Consider the following 6,000-nt stretch of genomic DNA (forward strand, 5'->3'; position numbering starts at 1 on the left):
CGTCGCGATTGAGATCTTCAGCATTTGTCACAGAACATTTTAGCCTATCTCATCTCTTGACGAGTCCGTCATTGCGTTGAGGTTTGTTTTAATTTAGCTATTTCTCTTTGATTCTTCTATGTTGATATTTCGTGAAATGGTTTCATTACTGTTGCTATGTCAACCAGAAGCCTCTTGAGAAAGTGTATTTTGTCCGAGGATTTGTTATGCTGTGAAATATTTACTGTTCTATCCTTTGACCCCTGAAGTGGGGCTTTGCAAACTTAATAGGATTAAAAACCTTGCAGGAAAGCTCTGCAAAAGGAGGAATAAATGTAGGAACAGAACTACAGTAGGGATAAGAAATCCTCACTGAAAATCTGGGAATTTAAAGTTTCATTTAGCCCTGGAAATAAACAAAAGGTACAACAAAACCAAGCATTCAGTAACAACACAAGATGCTCTTTGTAACATTTTCAAATCAGGCTGGATATTATAATCAGGTTTTGCTGTCGGGATGGATGTGTTCCATGGGCCTGGGAAACAATGGAATTGGTGTGTGACAAAAGGCTAAAATAATTTGTCTTATTTAATAGTAGTGCTCTGAGTAGTCTGTTCAAAGTGATCAGAGTCATGCGATATATCAGAAGTTTTTTATTTCAAAGCTTTGAAGTGCTGATTCACATTTAATATAGCAGAATCAATATGATCAGGAGTTCTAGATAAATGGAAGTGTGTTATCATGCTGTATGAGGTTCACATCACATGAGCTCTATACACCAGCCACATGACAGATGAGATCTCAATTGTTTTATACAGATAGACAGGGGTTTTGTTTGTTGTCTTCTATCTTAACCTTATCAGTTGAAATTCTGGGGCCTTATTTATAAAACGTTTACGCACAGATTTTAACTTCGAGTGTGCATACACTAATATCCATGCCAACGTTCATTTTTATAAAACAAATTGTCTTTGACGTGGAAAAGTGTTTAACGCCACGTCAGGGTCTTAGCAGACGGACACACTTTTCCTTGTGGCAGAGTCGGAGTAAAGCAGGTATTTGGAAATCAAAGCGATTATTTCCACTCGCCGTTCTCAAGTAAAGCATTTAGACGCTGACTGGTGCTCTTTCATATGTTAATGATATTAATTAGGGGGCGTTTACAAAGCCGAGATCTGACACCAATCAGCTGCACACAATTTCATGATCATTTGCGATTTATAAATTTCACATCAGGAAGAGTTGTACGCACGTTTTCTGTGTGTACATTCATTCTCTGAATCAAGCGTACGCAAATGATCGTAAGATCAAATGTAGGACGGTTTATACGCAACATTTTATAAATGATGCCCCTGGAGTTCATCTGATGGTCTCAGATCTCACTATATGCGCCAATATCAAATCAACTATGTATGTATTTGTAGACTGCAACTTCACATTTTGAGTTATGTAGCTTTTAGTTCGCACAAAAAAATTGATGACTCATCCTGCACTCGCTCATTTTGTCCAATCAGATTCTCTCTAGAGTGAAAAAATCCCGCCCCCCAAAACCACACTCCTTGAACTAGCAATAGCAAGCTATTTGGTATTTAGATACACTACCATTCAAAGGTTTTGGGTGAGTAAGATTATTATTATTTTTTAAGAATTTACAATGCTCAATAGGAAGTACATGAAGACAGAAAAGAAAACTGCTCATCAAGAAATCTTGTAGAATCTAAAGTTTCTCTATAAATGAACTCACCTAAAACGGCCCTGAATTGTACTTGCCTCAAAGATCTTTTCTCTGAAGTTTAGGTTGGCAATTCAAAAGCTCTGATCCAGGATTTGCAGTGGCATGAATGTTATATGCCAACTATGGATACACTACAAGTACAAGTCTAAATGGTCAAATGGTCTAAAAATCTCATGAAAAGCAGATTTGGGGCAAAGGATTTGGCTTGCATTCTCAGATTGAATTAAGTATTCTGTTAGATGGGGGTCTCATAAAACTACAATATTCTTTTTCTTTTGCCTTCCCTCAGGCAGAGGCATTCAATCCTTGTTGTGTCTTTCTTGATTCATTCATGTCTTTTTGGTTACACAAAATACCTACAGAGGTTATCCCAGGGGTAGAGTTTGATGAGGATTCAATTTCTCCAGTCTCGGTCAGGAGGGGGTGGTAATCCTTCTAAATGACTTAAACAGACACAGTTCAACTTCTGTGAAAACAAAGGCCGAACATTTGAACGGGAGTTGCTGAATACATTTATTTTGCCTCAGCCTGAACTTTTGCTTTCCTATCAGATTTCTCCATCTTAAGAGTCACAAGGTAGAATTATATCGTCAGCCCCCTTTCTACAGTTTCTACGCACACAGCGAGAGCCTTTTGCGTCAGTTCTGAAGATGACTCACAAAGAATCCAATAAGCATGTCACAATAAACAGGACATTTACGAGTAAAACGAATCAACACAGATATTTTAGTACACACATAAAAATGATTTAGAATTTTTATTAGGAGTAAAACGTTTAATTAAAGCATTTACTATGTTCCAAAGAGCATCATAACACTTCTTTGTTTTCAATATTTAAAACCCTTTTAACGTTCTGTTTATTTGCAGGTTTTAAATAGATTCTGAATCCCAGCTCTTCAATGTGTCTTCTGAACTCCACTGTACACTGAGGTAATATTTGTCTGCTAGCTTCACAGAGTCCATATTTTTGTGTCAGGCACAAAAGGACATGATTAATTGTGTCTTGTAGGGAGGCTGTTAGACACGGAGAGTTAAGGGCACTCAGGTCTAATGCACTATAACTGTACTGTCAAATCCAGGCTAACACACACTATCTGGAGGCAACAAGAGCAGGACTCCAAATGTCAAGCACTGTTAAAGTAACTCTAGATTTAACCACGTCTAATGCTACGGCCATGCTCTGATTTCTAATCTGTTGGTTTTGATTAGCTATATATATATAAAGATATTGTTTTATTTCAAGTAAATTATGCTAATCCATATTTTATTTATATTCACAGATTACAATAAAATATGATAAAATACATTTCAATAAAATACATGTACACATACACATTTTAATTCGTCATTAAGAATTTATTCTGTGGTCTCTAAAAGTGAGAGATTTTTTTTAAGATGTTCAGCTAATGTAATATCAAAAAGACGACCATTATCAAAACATTTCATGTGAAAGCAGACATAGCCAGCAGGATAAGTAGGAACTAGGGCATATAAATGCTTGGGTGGGCATTGTTCAGACAGCCTGTCAGGAGACCAGAATAGCATCATCTCCATGTACTCCATTAGCAGCATTTTTTTGTAATTTATTATTATAATTATTTTATTTATGATTATTATTACTATTAATCAGTATTGGTACTGAATGCTGATATTTGTTATTATTAATAATTAGTGCCACTGCTGTCAAATCGATTAATTGATTCTAAAATAAAAGTTGTGTTTATATAATATTATATAACAACCGCCTCGCTCTACATTATCCCGCTTATTACAAGGCTACCTACCAAATAAATCAATAATTTGACACAAAATTAATTAACAAAAAAAAGAGCCCAAAATGGCTATAATATATATATTTATTACATGGCTTGATGGGACTTTTCCTGTTTAAATAAAGGTTATATAATTCTAATGTAGAATGCGGCCTGTTATTTCTTGATAACAGACTGCTGCTAAGTATAACACACCGTTGCCATGAAAAACAGAGCGTTGCTATGGATGCAGGATTCTAACCGTAGAGACGGAACGGACTATTTTCTTTAGCGGAAGCAATACAATCATTTTTAAATCATTATACCATGGTCTGGGTGAATACTCAATTCTGATTGGGTGCAGGGTGTCCATTAAAAAGTGATAGAGGACACCTAGTAAAGGAGTTCTGGTGAAACTGACTGTTTACCGTTCGAAATTAATAAATAAATGCGCTGGCTACATCAGCTGTGAGTAACCATAGCAACAGGCAGTCAAAGTATCTATACGGACTATACATCGAGCGGACTATAAATATCTCTAGTTGCTAAATAAACTGTCAGGCGTAACCAGGGAAACCAAGCTATTGTTTGTAAAAACTTTAGATTTCGATTGTAAAACTAATTTAAATATAAACTAATGTTTTAAAAATGTGTTATTTGGCAAGTGACCATGGTATAAGCGGGTTAATGCCCTTCGAGGTGTCCACTGTCAGGTATTAATGGACTTTGCTGCGCGTCGGACGGTTCACGCCTCGCCGTCGTCCATTAATACCTGACAATGGACACCTCGTCGGGCATTAACCCTTACATATTATAGCCATTTTGGGCTCTTTTTTTTGTTTGTTTTTTTGCCCAAGAGTGTATTTTATACTTGAAATATAAGAATGTAACATCATTTATGTTTGTTCTGCATCAAATAGACAAAATCTCGGAAGAATTAAAATAATCCACACACCTTGAACTGAATACTGTTGAATGTCCTAAAGTGTATGCAAGGCATCAGTGTTTTTGATATAGTTTCATACTGTCATTTTTCCAGTGCTGACCCATCAGGGGCTCTGTGTGAAATGTGTTGACTCTGGGCAGCAGGGCAGTAAAGGCCAGCACATGGGGCAGCTGAAAGGCTGATGCTGAATTGTGCTGTTTCAGCAGACCCTTATGCCTGTTCAACAGGAACACAAATGAGGGACGGGGTGTTGTTAAGGATGTGGTTTATGTTTATATCCATTGAAAAGTTCTGGATCCAGATTATCAAAATTAAAGCAGTAACATTTTGAATCGCAAAGCTGGTAAGTCATACCCCTGGTTTTACAGACAAATCTTAAACCTAGTCGCAGACTAAAATGCATGTTTGAGCTGTTTCAACTGTAAGCAACTTGCACTGACGTATCTTAACATAACTGTTTTGTCTCAAGATGCACTCCGGTAGTGTTTTTCTTTTTTCTTTAACAGCTATTAAATGTCCTATTTGAACTAAAGCCTAATCCTGGCTTAATCTAAGCCCTGTCTGTGAAACCAGGCCTTAATGTTGTACCTGTTAATACATAGTTTAGTTGAATGCATTGTTTTTCACTTTGTGTGCATCATCAATATGGTTTTTGCTGTAGATGTAATCTTTGGCCAGGAAAAGATTTCCTCATTATTTTTTTCCCCAGAGATGCTCCGACGTTACATAAAGCTTTTGAACAATCACGCTAATCTAATCATCTCCATGAGTGAGTTTGGACTTCAGTAGCTCTGCAATCTGCTACATAATGTGCCTTCAGAATCTGTGGATCTCATCTGGCAGAGCACGGCTCTGTCTCTCTGCTTGTATTCGCTCATGTGGTCTCGTGTGCTTTTGGTGAACTATTAACATGCCCATTAAATGCTTAATTACCTTCCCTGGGAAAAGAGGTTTTCTTAATCATGACAGCCCCATTACGTTTATCTGGTTAGTGACAGTGTTTTTCAGCCATTTGAGAATTGAAAATAGAAGACAGACAAGACAACAAATGTACAGAGCTCATTGTTTTCCACTGTTTGTTTATCGCGGGCTGTCTCTGCTCAAACAGCTTTTATTACCAGCCATTATCTAGTAAGGTTACATGAGGCATGTCAACGCTCGGCTACTCTTTGATCATGCACTCTCATGCAATATGGACTATTTGTGCAACTACTAATATGGCACTTCATTGTTTAGAATGAAAATAATGTAAGCTGCAGCAAATCTAACCCACTTTTTAGTCCATTCCTTATCTTTTCATTGATTTAGATTTCAGATATTAAAACACTGTTCGTTAGTGATTTGCTTGATTTTTAACCACAGTTCCTTCCGGTCACATTTAACTAACTTTGATCATTTCATGGATGGTGATGATGGAGTTGTTAGAAGATCAGGCTGAGCGATCAAAAGCTCAGGTCTCAGTCACAGACAGACAGCTATAGTGGTTCCTATCAGATTAGAGGAAGATGGCCACATTGGGTGGGCAGGTCAAAGACTATCTAAGGCTTTTATGGTCTATAAAAGCCACAGAAACTCAGCTTAATGAGTG

This window comes from Squalius cephalus, assembly GCF_949319135.1.
Source record: "Squalius cephalus genome assembly, chromosome: 20".
In the NCBI taxonomy this organism is placed as follows: domain Eukaryota; kingdom Metazoa; phylum Chordata; class Actinopteri; order Cypriniformes; family Leuciscidae; genus Squalius; species Squalius cephalus.